Source organism: Pleurodeles waltl, chromosome 8 (assembly GCF_031143425.1).
Source record: "Pleurodeles waltl isolate 20211129_DDA chromosome 8, aPleWal1.hap1.20221129, whole genome shotgun sequence".
Taxonomy (NCBI): Eukaryota; Metazoa; Chordata; class Amphibia; order Caudata; family Salamandridae; genus Pleurodeles; species Pleurodeles waltl.
The window spans coordinates 1,064,542,640-1,064,560,591 of record NC_090447.1 but is presented as its reverse complement, the minus strand read 5'-3'; positions in this window follow the sequence as shown (position 1 = coordinate 1,064,560,591).

Below are 17,952 nucleotides of genomic sequence, written 5' to 3'. Positions count from 1 at the left end.
GGGTGGTCGTTACTTCATCCGGCAATTCATCTAAGCCCAGGTTATACTCAGAGAGGGGTAGCACTCTTGCCCTTTGTTGGACCTGGCCCTTGTGGCAGGTTCATCCCCTGCCTTTTTTCCTCCTTCCTCCAATTTTTTCTGACCTCTCACTGTTGGCTCTAGGACTCTGAGCACTTTATCACTGCTTATCAGTGTTAAAGTGCAGGTGCTCTTTCATTTAAGGTTCTTATGATTGGCTTATACCTAATTGGCATATTTAATTTACCTGTAAGTCCCTTATACAGTGGTATCTCTATGCCCAGGGCCTGTAAATTAAATGCTACTAGTGGGCCTGCAGCACTGCGTGCGCCACCCACTGAAGTAGCCTTTCAAACCTGTCTCAGGCCTGCTAGTGGAGGGCCTGTGTGTGCAGTTTCCTGCCACAGGGACCTGGCATCTAAATTTACTTGCCAGGCCCAGAACTCCCCTTTTACTACATGTAAGTCACCCCTAAGGAAGGCCCTAACTAGCCCTATGGGCAGGGTGCTATGTATGTAGAGTGCAGGACATGTGCCAGTTTGCGGGGCCTGCCCTGGTAGTGACAAACAGCCTAACTTGGTGTCTCACTACTGTGAGTGCTACCTTCTCCTAGGATTGCATTAGAAATACCCTGCCTTATAAGTAGGGGGTATTGTCTGATTTATAAGTGATAGCGTAGACATGTTTGGCATGGTTGTAATGGTGGTAAGAAATGCTGCTCACTGGTGTAAGTGGATTTGTTATAACTGTTACAGAAATGCCACTTCTAGAAAGTGGGTATTTCTCTGTGCTTATGAATCTGGTGTTTTGCAGCTTCACTCAATCCACGTCTGGGTAGAGTGACAGCTGGGCCTTGTGCATGCTTTTCAGACAGCCTGTACACAGGGAAGATGGAGGTGTCACAGCGGTGCATCTACATGCTGAATAGTCTTCCTGGGCTGAGAGAAGAGGGAGGCAGGGCACACCTACATTTGTAAAGGCAGTGCCCTGGCCTCACACAATAGGGTTGTTTACCCCAACTGATGTTTGGAGCCTGTGCTGGAGTAGAGGGGGGCACTCCCAGAACCAGTTGTAACTGTTTGGAACCTCCTCTCCTCTTCCTTTGTTAACACGCTGTAAAATTGAGTATAAGCACAGGGGAGTTTTCCCCACAATTTGGGAACTCTTGGAACTTACCTGGAACTGGACACAGACTGCTGGAGGGACTCCCCAGGAACAGCCATGGACTGCTGCTGCTGAGCTAACCTGTGACCTGCTGGTCACTAGGAGAGACTGCCATCTGCCTGCATCCCCCTTGTGCTGGCCTGCTGCTCGGCCCTACCCTCTGTGCTCCTGCTTCTTGGACTCTTTGTCCCCCAGGGACAGGGTGCCATGGCCCCTGACCCCTGCAACCATCTGCTTCAAGCGCATGAGGAGTGCTTTCTTTTCAAATGGTACAGCGCCTGGAGAGCACTTTTCTGCACTACTTCAGCACTTCCAGAGAACGTTGCCCTGCAAATTTATTGCCCCGTGCCCGGTGGAACACACTTTGCCACTTTTAAAATATCACTGAGACCCAGCTTTTGTTTGTTCAAGTGCACCGGAGTCGCGCTGTCTTCAGTGCCCCCAAGGAACCATCGTCTGAAGAAAAGGAGCAAGCGCACTCCTATCGTGCCCCCTGGGTGAAGTGTACTCTGAGGAGTGCCCCCGGGGCACAAGCTGGCACCTACTTTGGTGCCTGCCCTCTGCTGCAGCCCAGGCAGGCTGCAGCATGCAGAGTGAAGCCGGGCAAGGGGGAGGGAAGCCTCATCGGAGGTTCCCCCAGCCTCAACAGAGCCCGTCAGAGCCTGCCAGTGACCGGGGTGGGCAGAAGCCTCACTATAGGCTCCCCGTACTGCTGGTCTCCCTTTGTAGCCCCTCAGTTATCATGGACCCCAAGAGGGGCCCAATACTGTATCTTGAAGGGCGGGAGGGTTGGAAGCCTCATTGGAGGCTCCCCACACCGCCAGGCCCCATTATTGCACTTTTGGGCATTGTTGTGCCCCCCCCTTGCGGAAGGGCCAGTGGAGGCTGGGCGGGACCCCAGAGATCGCAGGTCCCAGCAGGGGCCCGTTATAAAGTCGGAGGGGTGCATGTCACCCCCCTAGTCCCCCAAATCATCAAAGTGGCCCCCAAGGGAGCACACGGAGCACCAGGGGCCCTCTTTTGGCCCTCATGGCACTAGGAGTGCCTTCACATCACAAAGCAGGTAATTTTGAAGGACATATGATTTATAATGTTCCTAATATGGACTTTATTCGTTTTTTATGCTAACCTGTTTGGTTTATGATGTTTTATATGTGTGCTGATGTTCCTTTTATGAGCATGACATGCTAATATGTTTTCTTGACTTGCCATGTGTTTTATAATGCTCTTGGTACGGGAATTTATGACAAGTGCTTTTGTGTAGTAATATGATTCCTGACTACTGCTCATGTTGCAGAGTACGAAGTAACCTGTGTGTTATATGTGACTACTGCTAGTTCTGCATAGTAACTAATGTGTAATGTTCTGTCAACTGCTAAGGTAGCGGGATATTACTGATATGTTGTGTTCCGTCTAATAATTGCTTTGTGTACAATACAGTATATATCATGTAACTTGGTGCTGTGTTTCCTTTATGGTGGGGATAGTGCATCACATGTGTTGTGTGTGTTATGCACACATTGCTTCTGGGATAGGCCTTACTGCTCGTGCCAAGCTACCAAGGAGGTTATCTTGGACGTGTAACTCCCTTGCCCTGACTAGAGTGGGTGGGTTCTGCCTGGCGTAGGTGCATACCCTAGCCAACCAGAAACCCCATTTCTAACACCCTGAGTCTAGCTGGTGCTTGTATGATGGACTCACTGGTGTTTGAGTAGGAGTGAGGCTGACTTTCTCAATTCCCTACATTTCCACCTTCTACTGCGTCAGGGCCCGGAACATCTGCAACAACAATGCACAGCATGTCATTCTTGGATATGATTCTCACAGTTGTGTAATAGGATTAAATTTGCCCTGGCATAGTATCTCTGAAAGTCTTTTGTGTTGTGTATTTGTTTGGTTTTACACTTTCGCTATTTACGTGATGGATGCACTTTAGGGGTGTGGGCTATCACTCCCATAAAGCATTGGTGTGTCGTATGTAAAATGTGGCATGGACTACTTATCACACTGCATAGTCCCATAGCTATTTTCTAAGGGCCATTTGTACATGCACATGGGGGGAAACACATCACTGCTGCCCTTACCTTTGCTGGTGCTGGGAGTGACTGAGGTGTCAATGTCAGTGACACCACTGACAGCTTCAGGAAGCAGTGTTTACTCCACCATGTCTTTCATTGATTTAGGCGGTGTCTGGGTGGGTGGTCCTCCTTCAGTGCTCCTTGCCTCCTTCAGCCTGCTTGCTACCCTCTCTTTGGCACGTGAATACAAGTCGTACCAGTGCTTGCGTATCTCCTCGATGGAGCGCTGCGCAACACCCACTGCACATATTTTAGTCTGGATGTCTGACCACATTTTTCTCTTCTCACTTTCCTGCACTTGTAGTGGGTGTTTTCCAAATAACTTGTCATGGTTCCTGACCACCTCTTCTGTGAGCCCCTGTTACAACTCTGTCGTCCCATTTCTAGGGGGCGCTGTAAGGGGACTGTCAGTAGCCTGGGATTCACCTTGAACACTTATCTAGAGTCCCTTGCTGACTCCCGTTTGTTTCTCTTTTCACCATGGTATACTTTTGTAGTATTACATTTGCTTCCTGGGACTGCAAATCCCATAATGCACAGCCTGGTAGTCAGGAAAGCCTGGATTCCGTTTCCCATTGTTTTCTATGGGAGAAGTCCAGTTGCTCCTTTTCACGGATCCTCTCCTCCAGGACTTGTGAGTGTCTGAAACTACACACACATGAGACATCTCCTGTACAGCCCAGTCATGTGATTCCACCTGGGGTCTTCTGCAGCTTGGAACTGCTTATAAGCAGCCATTTCCTCAACATCCCTGTTGTGCATTGGAGTTCGATTCCTTTGTGTTACAGACCCCTTTTCGGATGGTGTTCCAGTCTTGTTCCTGTTCTGTTCTAGCTTGAACCTGTTTCCTGTTTCTCTGCCCTGCTCCTGATTGTTCCAGCCAGAGTCTGCTCCCTATCTCTTAGCCTTGTACCTGTTTGTTTCTTCCAGAGCCTGCTCCCTGTTTCTCTGTCCTGCTCCTGCCTTGTTTCAGCCTGAACCTGCTCTCTGTTTCTTAGTCCTGTTTGCTGCTTATTCCTACTCCTTGTATTCCAGCCCTCTCCTTGCTTGTTCCAGCCAGAACCTGCTCTCTGTTTCCAAGTACTGTCTCTGTTTGCTCCAGCCAGAAGTTTGCACCCTGTTTTCCAGTCCTAGTCTTGCCTTTGCCTCAGCCTGAACCTGTTCCCAGTTCCTGCCTCTGCCTCTTAGTATGTTCTTTCTGTTTCCGTTTCCTCTTGGGTATTTGCGTCTGGTAAGTGTTCTATCAGTCTTCACCAGTGTATAAGTGTCCTCCTTTGTACTGGGGTTGGCTCCTGGTCTCTAGGAGGCAATTTCAGACCCCCTCCTTATCCAGTGTTATATGTTGTCCTTCATGCCTGTGTGTGCTTTTGGTGTTTTTCCAGGAATTGTCTCTGTGTTTCCAGCAGGACCCACAAGAGCTTGTCTTGTGTGTGTAAGTATTATCCTTGCTTGTGCTCTAGGGTCCAGAGACAGAATCACTTCTGCTACCTCCTTTCAATGGGGCTGGCAGGGTGATTATCTGTAAGAGCAAACTGCACAGAGGCATTGACATTCCCTGTCACTGTGGGAGGTTCTGCGCCCTACTCTGTGTACAACCTCAGCGTATTTGTCCATTAGTAATCCGTTTCCTGTTTGTTCACACAAGGGTTGCTCTGCTTTTACTTTCCTATTTATTGTGCCTGTCCATAGCTGTCCTTTCTGTGTATGCCTTTAGCTGCTCTTTTGCCCCAATACACTACCTCTTTGGGATATTCTATGACTTTAAGGGGTGTCCCAACCAGAGTCCTGATCACACCCACCCGAATCGTAACAGCCCCTCCAATTCCTGATCACTGAATATAAGTTTGCGCTTTCTTTCTCCTTTCTCCTTCACATTCCCATCGATTGCCATTGTTTTGTTTGGTCCTGGCTGACCTTCAAGACTGCCTCCCTGGTGCTTGGCTGGATCTCTCTGCCTGCTCCCGTGGTTGGGGCTTCTGGAAACAGCATGCACTGACTCAGTTCCTGTTTGTGATGTCACCAGGCTGTTCCAGATTGCCGGTATTGCAATTTGCGATTTCCAAATACTGTTTCGCTATTTTTGCGATTTGTTATTTGGAACTCGCAAATTGCGATTTTTAAGAAATCGCTATTACCGAATCGCAATTTTCATACATCCCATTTTTCTTTTTTTAAATAGCGATTTCTTAAAATTCACTATTTAGGAAATGCAAACCGGGAGCTTGATACATCTGGCCCCCAGTAGCATTCTTTAGTACTGCAGTAACAATTTGGGGTTTTGCAGCTTTGTGAAGCTGGTTCTCAAACAGTTGAATCTGACACGATGGGAGCCTCTAGTAATGATTGCATTACTTCAGCTTTGTGGAAGGATTTTCAAGCAGCTGCATCTGTCTTACAAGGGACATCTAGTTACAGTGTGTCGTATTGCAGCTTTGTGAAATATTTTTCAAGTAGGACTTAGAGGGATATCTGATAATTTCTTATGGGCTGCACTTTTTGATGACTTTCAAACACAAATAAGAACATTAGGCTAATAGCTTGCAACATTGCATTTCTGTGAAAGATATTTGGCACAGTTGCACCTGAGTTGAGAGAGACATTGAGTAATGCTTTGCAATATTTTCAGTGGTGGCTTCTCCGCTATGGCGGAGAAGCGTTGCTCCCCCACCAGCAGCAAACGCTACAAAGCAAACGCTGCAATGTCTTTAACAAGGAAAGGATAATAAACTAAGGGGCATATTTATACTATGTTTGCACTGAATTCGCATAATTTTTTTACGCTAATTCAGCACACACCCAGCGCCATGTTTATACTTTGATGCTAGACTTGTCTAACGGTTGTTAATGTCATTTTTTGTACGTGTGAAACCTCCTTGCGTCAATGAGATGCAGGGTAGGTGTTCCCATCCCAAAAATTACTTAAACACCCTTGCGCCATTTTTAACCACCTGGTCAAAAAAGACGCACAGGTGGGAGGCGCACCCAAAAAATGACATTAACACCGATTTCCGTCAAAATTTTACGCCTGGGTCAGGGCAGGTGTTAAAATGAGGCAAACACACCACTACTTAAGTAGAACACACAGAAGCAACATTACAATCCACAGGAGAAGATGGAGGTGATCCTGATACATTTTGCTAGATGGCGCAGAGGACTGCAACAACTCCAGCAATCACCAGCACAACAATGCGGCCCACAAAGCAACGCAGAAGGCAGGAGCGAGTCTTCAGAACCAGGACAACCCTCCTTAGCCTCAGGGACCTGGACATTATTAGGACTTACAGACTCAACCAGCAAGCCATACGAAACCTGCTGTACCACATTGAGCCACAAATTGCAGCCAGCCTGCAGACCCCACACAACATACCACCTATTACAAAGCTGCTTGCTGTCCTGCACGTGCTGGCAAGTGGCTCATTCCAAACAATGGGTGCACTGGTTGTTGCTGTCTCACAGCCGTCGATCTCTGCAATCCTGCCAAAGGTGTTAGACACCTGACACCCACCACATCAGCTTCCCCAACACCCTGCAAAAGCAGCAGGAGAGCAAACAGGGGTTCTATCAAAATCCATGGTTTCCCGCATGTGCTAGGTGCAATTGACTGCACCCATGTCTGGCTCATACCACCTGCAGCGACAGATCACTCGTACCGGAACCGCAAGCACATGCTTTCCATTAATGTACAGGTCATAGTGGACCACCGTGGATTATTCATAAACATTTTGGCCAAATATCCTTGGAGTGTCCATGATACCTACATATTCTGGCACAGCACGATCAGTGAACAGTTCCAGGATGGACAATTTGGAAATGGCCTTCTTATGGGTAAGTCAAAAAATCTAATAATGTACTGTACACACAAAACCCTAACCCTGTCGGACACACAAGACATACACCACTACAGTAACATATGGCCAAGGTTACACATGTGAAAGTGATAACACATATGCACAATACTGCAGTACAGCACAATCAGTGCACAACATTAATATATACACCCACATGTACGTGACACACCCACAACTTAACAGGCACACCACAGGAAGGACAGGTGCAGACATGTACCCTTTGATAACAGCAGAACTACACAGACCACCACAAGTGCCCTCAGGTTGCCCACTACATACACATCACAAACACTACACTACACAAACAAACAATAGCACAGTCATGTCAAAGGCATACACCATGCCCATCTCATAAACTTCCAAATAGTCACAGATGCCTCAATCCATACCGTGCAAATCACTGCCAGAAGAAATATAAAACACCACACAACTTGCGCCTATATCAACTGCATCTCATCAACACATACCTAAATTACCTGTAGTGTGCAGACACTTCTGCCTGACACATTGGCTCACACACATAGAAATACAAAATCAATGCCCATCACGTACCATGTGCCAGATGGGTGAGAAGTGGAAGCACACTTACTCTAGTGCAACCTCACATGCAACACTCACTGACTCACAACACCATAATGTCTGTACCAGATACAAGAAATGGCCTCACAGGGGGCAGAGACACAGTCAGACAGTGCAGATCATGGATGTCATAGTGGGACCCAGCAGGAGAAAACAGGACATCACTGACCTCACATGCACTGTGCCAAGGGACACATTTGCTAAGTAGCTGAGCTACATTCCATATCCTGCACTGTGCATGTGTTGACAGTAGAAATGCACACTAATGTTTGGATAGGAGAGACACTGCTAGTTATGTTGATCATCCTGTGACAATGGGATACACACCCTTGGACACCTCATGGCTGAGAAAAACATTAGGTCTTGTTCAAAAACACCAATGGAATAATGTAATAGCCCACAGTTCCATAGTCATGGCCTTCACTGTATGTACATCTTGGCAGATTACCATTTCATCAATACTTGAAGCCACATTGTAAATTGGCCACCCTCCCATGATGTATGTAGCGTGGAAGGGGTGTGCAATGTTTCTCGCTGCAGGTCTGTCACCACAAGATACATAGCATGATGATGCAGACTCACATGTAGCGGTCTCCTAAAACCAGAGGAAGTGCCAAAAACAAATACCACCGCAGGGATGAAGTATGCAGGTTGCAAAAAGGAAGTAGACTGTGCTATGAACTCAGATGAATGTGGCACAAATGCATGCTGCACACTACTGTACACACAGGAAGAACCAATTGGCCATCAAAAAAGCACATATCCAGGGCAGTGTATCATCCTGCACAGATACATCCACCTCCACAAGGCAGCTAGCCAAGTACCGTGGTGCAGGGTAGGTAGCGTTGGTGCACAGCTACACATGAGCAACTGGCACAGGGGACCACAAAGGGTTGCCAAGTAACATGTCACGCATGGGGCATTCTTGCGTAGTTGAAATGTTGCAGGACACAGCAGTCAATTTCGGAGACATGTTGTGCATTCTCACTAACCAATTTCAAAGGCCCTAAGTGTCACACCTCATCTGCAATGACACATGTCAAAAGGGATGGGATGTCTAGGCACTGTAGTGCTACCATGTTGCCACAACACCTGACCCCATTGTGGTGTGAGGATGTGTCATGTCCCCTCTAGTGATAGCACACTGATACAAAGGTGCACTACACAACTCATGGTACATACCTAATGATTATCAGTGTGGAATCCAAATTATATGTTCCATGTCCTTGACCCTAACACAAGATTGTCATCAACAACCTAGTGCTGAGGAAAGATCACACAAGGATAGGAACTCATACCAAACCACAAATACATAAGAGCTACAACCAGCTCCTAATATCAACTGCCATGATACATGATATACCTGTTGCAAGCCCTATCAACAAATTACTCCTGTTATCTTTTGCAGCGGATCAGGGTTATGGCTTACAGCCATGGATAATGACCCCATTTCACAACCCAAGCACAGCAACAGAGCATGCATATACAGTAATGAGGGACATCTGAGGACAAAGACCATTGTGGAGAAGACATTTGGCATCCTAAACTCCAGATTCAGGTGCCTGGACATCACAGGAGGCAGCCTCCTATATGCCCCACAAATGGTCTGCAAGATCATATTGACTTGTGCTATCCTGCACAACATATGTGTATGGATGAACATACCATGATATGAGCAGGTTGATGACCTGCCTATGGAGGAGGAGGAGGATGGTGGAGAAGAAAATGAGGGGGGAGATAACAACACAGCTGCTGGGATACGCCGCAGACTGCACTTTGTACAGAACTTCTTCACATAATAATCACTTAACTCACCTTGTAAATTTTTTCAATAAACACCTCACTTATTCACACAATCTGGCTGAGATTATGAGTCTAACCTCAGGGAGTGAACAGCAACCATCACACACACCACAATTAGTCTGTTCACTTGAATGTGACAACTGAAGGACACAGTTTATGGACCATAACATATTAATTACTTCTGTCTTGCCAATTTGTATACCAATAGCTCATCACACACAACAACAACATGTCAAAAAATGAGCTAAATAAGGGGCCCACACATGAGGCAGTGGATGTCAAAATATGGTGAGACTGTAATGTTTGAACAGACCACTAATACAACTCAGTGTGAGAGTTGCAATGGCTGCATGGAGCATGTGTGACAAGGTGGGGACATCATTGGTGATAATGCTCAACATGATTAGCCCAGGTATTAAAAGCAATGGGAGAAATGGCGCCTGCACAATACATCGTTGGAAATCACTTCTGCCACTACCATGGGGCCCAATCCTGTCACAGGGTACACATGATCTCACAATTTGCACAGACATGTCTATGAAATGCACATCAGAATGGATGAGAACATATGCAGCTTGGGCTGCAGGTCCACCACAAAGTAATTTTAATTACAATGCAAAATGTAATGATTTCCGACTGTCTATTGCGTTCAATACATGACATGGTTGGAATGTAGGCAGAGTGTGTCAATCATAGTATGTACCAAATATGTACACATGTCAGACATATGTGTAGTCCACACACAAGTCATCCATGTACTCAAGGGCAACATATGGAGGCATTTGTCGGGTAACATTTGCCAGATTGTATTCATCAGCCACCTTCCACAATGTTGGGGCTGTGTATGTTGTCTGAAATGTGATGCTTTGTAACACAACTACACACAGCACATAAGTGAGCACAATTCACAATCACATACCATAACTCTTGCATAGTACTGACTGCAATACATATGTGGATACACTGTTGTCACACATATATACTTATGCGTGACGTGTATACATTTGCATGCTATTGATTCTGTAACACACACATTGGTGTAACAGACCAATCACACACACATCACATTGTATAATGGACTACTACATGTGTACATATACAAAATGCCATACTGCAGCTCAGCACATTACATTTGTATGTTGATACAGGGTGCATCATTCAAAAATGACAAAATCACACAATCAGGAATAGAGTAAGAAAATCAGTCTCAAATGCGTTGAAAATATCCACAAACGTTAAGTACATGTCCCAAAGGCCTTTAGCATGATTCCCACCTTCGCACTCATCGCAATGCTGATTTGCTGATAAATCAATGCATAAAGGTAGTGTGTCAATATAAATAGAAGCACATAAGTAATGCATCAGATGAGTCCAAAAAATACACGCATAACAGAAAACGTGATTCCATGGCAGAGGAAGTGATGTAATAGGATAGCCTGTTTACAGGCGTGGTACAGTGGGTGTTCTTTCACTTTCACTTTACATTCTGTACCTCTTTTGACTGTGTGGTTGTGTCTTGGAGTTGGCTTTGTCTTCTTGCTCTTTTTTGTATCTTGTGGTCTACCTCCTATTGTGTTTTCTGTTGTATTTGATTTTTTATTTGTCCCACTGTCTGTGAAATTGTGTGTCTACTGTATTTTACCTTGTACTTGTGCTGTGGGGAGTCTGTCTGGGTTAGTTCTATAAGTGGGTTAGTTGGGTTAAGTGATTTTTGGGGTGTTAAGTTTCTTTCATTTTTTCTGTTTATTACTAATATATATTACTTTTTTCAACCTGTACCCCAGTGCAATGTCTGGCAGGGGAGGCAGACCAAAATGGGTGAGGAGGAGCTGGAGCTTCATTTGGCTGGTAGCACACTACCTGCCATTGATACTAGAGATAGGTGGCCGTGTGATCCAGGGCGACCGTACAGAGGCGAGGCGGCTGCGGGAGAAGGAGTGCTCCAACACCTGAAGAGGGTATACCACAGCAGTCACAAAGACCACTATTTCAAGCATCGCTTGGCTGATCTGGTGGCCAGGGAGCAGGATCTTCTGGACCATCTTGGTGTGATGATTGATGGCCCTGTTGGTGAGTACCCCATTGGCAAACTAATTACTGTTCACTGCGCTTGAATGACAGGAGCATATGTGTTAACGTGCTGCATGCAATGCTTGTAGACCAGTTGCATGCAATCAGAATGAAGTGTCACTGTGCCAGTATAGACATGGGCTTCACATATCCTACCATTTTACCAATGCAAGTCAGATGTTAGGTGAGTCATGCACATCCATCACTAAGTCACACATTTCAGGGACCATGGCAACATCTTTGCCCCAGCATTGTGTTATCTATGATAAGCCAAGCCCCTGCCAGCATATCATATGTAAGTGGATTGCAATAACAAAGTACGACAATCCAACTATGGCGCAACAATGTTAGAATTTCACATACATCATCCCTGCCATAATGTTTACAAAGCGGGCATACCCGCCTTAGGGAGATCTGGCAATGGGGCATTAGATGCCATCACCCAACTGTGGCACATCAGTCATGGATTACTCAATGCGTGAAAATTGCAGACTAACTTTATCGCCGCTTGTCCTCCACAAAGGGCCTCTGTGTGCCTTGCAGGACAAAATATATCAAAAAATAAGGGGATTCGGAGGGTTGTGAGGTCCAGTGTATGTCCTCCAATAACGGTTATTTATAATGTGATACACTGTTCCTAGAAAGCAAGGAAACGACAGGGAGAGTCAAAAAGGATCCCATTAAGTAGGAGCAAGAGTCCTCACACACCTAGTTAGGTGTCATGCTTCATCATTGGACCAGCTCCTCGCCAGACTGGCGCTGCAATGTCTGGCGGGCACCACCCTTTCGGGGGGCTCTTTGCCGGAGATCTTTTTGATGATGCCAGCCTTTCCCACAAATCGGTGAAGGGGAAAGGAGAAAGAGAGAGCAAAAACTAAGATGGAAAAATTAAAATTGGCTCAAGAACCCTACTCAAAGTTACCTTTTATGAATGTGGGGTTTTGGACAAGATTAAAACGGTAAACAGGAGGGTAGAGTCGATATAATGCTCGACTACTCTCAGACTGTATTATACATAACGAGGAAGTCAAGGTATTACAAGACCCACCTCAACAATGGGTCGACATGTTTCGCGTCTATGAGGTCCCACAGGATCCAGCGACGCTTCTTCAGGACCTAGTTACAAGACATGATGCTTCTCTACAAATAAACTAGAGTGACTCTTGCCTCTGTCAACTGATAATCAGAAAGGAGAGGAGTATAATTATCACCAGTCACTTACATGAGTCCATTATGACCCAGTCTTTCGTTCCTATTCGTCGCCCTATAAAAGTATAGAGGTTTTTAAGAAAGAATATAAAATTAACAAAAGTCCAACTCAACATATCAAGAGTAGCACTTGAATGTGTGGGCATTCAATGTGTGTGGCACACGGTGATTTGTGATAAACATTCATACACCCGTGTTGGTGTGGTGAACGAAATATGCTTACCCTCCTACACTGAGACAGGGCTTCATGGGATAACGCGGACCATATACCTGGTCCCCAAGGCTCTAGTTAGCAGGTAAAGGAACAAAAGACAAAAACAGAATGTCAAGTCATGAAAAAACTAATCTCACTCCGGATATCATGTATATAATTATACCCTTGTATATGCTTCACCAAGAAAGTGGGGAGAAAAGTTTATATAGGAGAGGAAACCACACTAATAAGTGATTAGTCGTTGATCTAAAAAGAGTATTGTGTAAAACAGATTGCCGACAGTTGTCATTGATATACATCTGAGGTGAAGATCATCATGGTAATCAGGTTCATAAATCAACTCTGTGTTAAGGAACCATGTCTGGGAGGGACACATATGGTTAAATAATAAGTAAAGAGTCTCGTTTATCCGCATGAGATTGCCTGTAAAAGTCCCATGAATAAGAATCACTCGCTTATTAGTGTGGTTTCCTCTCCTATATAAACTTTTCTCCCCACTTTCTTGGTGACGCATATACGAGGGTATAATTATATACATGATATCCGGAGTGAGATTAGTTTTTTCATGACTTGACATTCTGTTTTTGTCTTTTGTTCCTTTACCTGCTAACTAGAGCCTTGGGGACCAGGTATATGGTCCGCGTTATCCCATGAAGCCCTGTCTCAGTGTAGGAGGGTAAGCATATTTCGTTCACCACACCAACACGGGTGTATGAATGTTTATCACAAATCACCGTGTGCCACACACATTGAATGCCCACACATTCAAGTGCTACTCTTGATATGTTGAGTTGGACTTTTGTTAATTTTATATTCTTTCTTAAAAACCTCTATACTTTTTATAGGGCGACGAATAGGAACGAAAGACTGGGTCATAATGGACTCATGTAAGTGACTGGTGATAATTATACTCCTCTCCTTTCTGATTATCAGTTGACAGAGGCAAGAGTCACTCTAGTTTATTTGTAGAGAAGCATCATGTCTTGTAACTAGGTCCTGAAGAAGCGTCGCTGGATCCTGTGGGACCTCATAGACGCGAAACATGTCGACCCATTGTTGAGGTGGGTCTTGTAATACCTTGACTTCCTCGTTATGTATAATACAGTCTGAGAGTAGTCGAGCATTATATCGACTCTACCCTCCTGTTTACCGTTTTAATCTTGTCCAAAACCCCACAATAATAAAAGGTAACTTTGAGTAGGGTTCTTGAGCCAATTTTAATTTTTCCATCTTAGTTTTTGCTCTCTCTTTCTCCTTTCCCCTTCACCGATTTGTGGGAAAGGCTGGCATCATCAAAAAGATCTCCGGCAAAGAGCCCCCCGAAAGGGTGGTGCCCGCCAGACATTGCAGCGCCAGTCTGGCGAGGAGCTGGTCCAATGATGAAGCATGACACCTAACTAGGTGTGTGAGGACTCTTGCTCCTACTTAATGGGATCCTTTTTGACTCTCCCTGTCGTTTCCTTGCTTTCTAGGAACAGTGTATCACATTATAAATAACCTTGCAGGACAAAGCCAGAATACCTGAGTCAGTTGTCTTGCAGAGCACAAGGGTAGTGTCATTTATCTGTCACCGAACTCCCCCTCATTCCATGGAGATCCATTTTCTACAGATTGGCCACAAATGGTTGTTGCAGGGTGCAGCACTGCATGAGTCTCAGGCGCAGTGTAAGAGTGCAGATATATGGCTGTCATTCACCTCAGTGTCAGTCTCATTCTGAGTTTGCAGTGGTGTGTCTGTTGCACTGTCCACAACCAGGATAATTACTTCACTCCTCTGAAATAGTACATACTGGCATATGTTGTCCACTAGAAGTGACAGTGATATGAAACTAACCATGGTTTTCCATCCATATATTTCAGGTGGACCTCCCCACCTACACCATAGGTGAAATGACAAGATTTGAGGACCTAGATGTATCCAGTAAGTGTGATTTTGACTGTCCTGTGTAGTGTTGAAGTGTTTTGTGTGAGGGAGTCATGTGTTTTGCACCCAGTGCTAGAAGTGATAAGCTGTAAAATGATCAGAAATGAAAGTAGGCTGGATGGTGACACTATGTCACGTTTAAGTGGTTCCCCTATGCACGTGCAGAGAGTCATATTGTGTGAGGTTTCTGGCACTCAATGACCAGCAATGTGTAAACAAGCTGATGACAAGCCACATGTAGCTCCATATGTGACTTAGATGTGCACCATTGTGACTATATAATGGCACTGGAACACACCTTCAATCCCACAACACAGTGATGCAACATATTTTAGACAAATTGGTGCATCCCTTCATTGTAATGTATATGTTGAATTGGGCGGCCAATTGTCCCCTAGCATGGAGCAACTAATTTTGTACCCCACTTACTTGGCACTTATATGGAATGTAATAGGTATGCATGCAGGTCAAGTCCAATCGTGTGCTGGCATGGTTATGGGTGTGAGGAATGGTATTGGCTGATAAGGAATTGATGGGTGTCTACACCTGGACTCAGGAATGTAGAAGTGATAGACCTATGGATACAAGCTTCATTTGTGTTATCACCTAACATATGGTCCACTCCCTGACTCCATGTATGAGTGGGCATACATTGGTGGATGACCTGAAAAGTTGAGATGTTGATCTGCATGGCCCTACCCCCTGAGGCACAGGAGGTGGGAACAACACATTTGTAGGTAGATGTGATGCTCACAGTGTAGGTAACAGTCATTTGAATCAGGCTTGCATGTGTACCTATCGACACTGAACCCTTATGGTTACCAAAAGCATCCCATACTCCCAATAACAGATGCAAGTTTCTGGTGATGTTGTTAGAAAATGTGACACAGATGCAGAGGAACAGTGGCCCTGATCATTGAGAATTTGACACTGCCGTAGCTTTGTCACACATGGTACATAATCTAAGCAGATCTAATTTTGTTTGTTTCCTAATCTTCTTGTGGGTGGCTATGGTGTCAAGGAAATGGTGCTAAGGCAGCATTGTCGTTTCATCCATCAGGGCCATTGTATCATCCGGAATGTGAGTAGGAGTGCATGTGCAAATCGATGTAGATAGTAAGCTAATTTACTTTACATACTCCATACAATGCTGACACTGATGGTTGCCTGTCTCATTTAACACCTGTCAACATGAATAATGATCAACTCCGTGACTTTCAGAAGAGGGCAGTGCGCTGTAGGCACATATTGGCAGTGGAATCTGGGTTCAGGAGGATGGCACACCGCTATCGCTCAGAGCGTTCCACTGGTGAGTGGTAGGAATTCAGCCAAGAGGGACCCACACTGCCCACACAGGCTGGAAAAAGCACCACAGCTGTGCAGGGGCCCACAGGTACCAACATAAATATTGCCCCAGCTGCTAAACCCTCTAGGACCATCACACAGCCAACCACCCCCGATGCCATGGATATGAGTGTCATCACTGATTTACAGAGGGATGTACAACAGGTCCTCCAAAAGTCACTCCTCCCAAATTCACTCCCCTCCCTCCTATTTTTTTGCATGTTTTTTTGTGGGTATTAAAGGGTTAGTTATAGGTGAGAATAGGTTAGTGGGTTCGTTAGGATATGTAGGTTTGGGGTAGGTTTTCTACTTTTTAAGTTTTACTATGAGAGTGGGTGGGTGGGGGGTGATGTTGGGGCTTTAATGTGTTTATACAAAATATTACCCCAAAAATATATATTTGTTTAGTTATAGTTAGTAAATGTGTAGTTTAGTGTATGTTGCCCTGCATGTGTCCTGTGATATAAGGGGGATTTGGGGATGGGGGCAGGGCGAATGTTTAGAGTGTGTCGTTAAATGTGTTAGGTAAGTGTAGCATAGAGTAGTGTGGGTCTGTTGTGGGTTATGTATATGTAGGAAAGGTTAGATTAGGATAGATGTTAATAACTTTTTTTACATTTATTTCATTATCATAATAAATAATATTACGTACTCTCTTACTTCATGTGTCATTGCCCATGGGTGTACAGTGAAAATTGTACGCTGTCCTTGGGACTCCGTCCTGCATCCAAATCCTTCTCTTGACATGTTCAACACCTCCTTATGATAGAGCTGTCACATTGGCAGCTACAACACATCTACTTACCGATGTACCTGCCATCAGGTGTATCCACCACTCAAGCTGACTATGTTGACCATGTATAGGACAGGATAGGTTTAAGAATTCAGCTGATATTGTTTAGGTTTTGTTTTGGAATGTTGGGCACTGTGGGACATTTCATAACAGCCTACATTTCATTCCTATCCTGCTAAACTGACCAGTGGCAATAATAGATGAGTTTGAGTCCCTCTGTTTCACACCAATGTGTACTACTGGTACTTCCAGCTGATGATATTGCCCCATTACTGTTTCACACCCATCCTTGCAGTATGAAGTGGGTGTAGCATACATGTGTTCAACATGTATCACATATTAATTGAATTGCTTGTAGGGATGAGGCCAACATTGATGTACAACATGTAGGTACCATGTGCATAGATATGTGCCCACACATTCATGCACTCTTGTACTGACATTCTCTGACTTGAGACATGTTACACACATCACAAATCCTAGGCATAGTAGAAATGTCACAACACACATAAAGATGCTGGTTGTGTAGGTGGTATTTATTAACATGTGTAACAGTGCTAAATATATACAATGTCCAGGTCTGTGACCCCATTTGTGGAATTCATCCAATTGGGATATAACACAAGTCTAGGGTTGAGGTGACATGTCATGGGACATGTTTGGGTAAAGTGTCTTTCAGTGCAGGAGAACATAAATTGCCAATTGAAAAGTTAGGGACAATAGCAGTCCATAGCAGAAAGGTCCACAGTGTGATGAGGAAGAGTACATATCTGTAACAGTGCTAACACTGGCAGAATTTCAAGAACAAGACAAAGGAAAACACTGCCTACTTGGCTTGGGCGGGTGCTACCGGGACCTCTTACGGGTGAAGATGATCTGTTCCACATCTTCATCCTCTGATGTGTGTG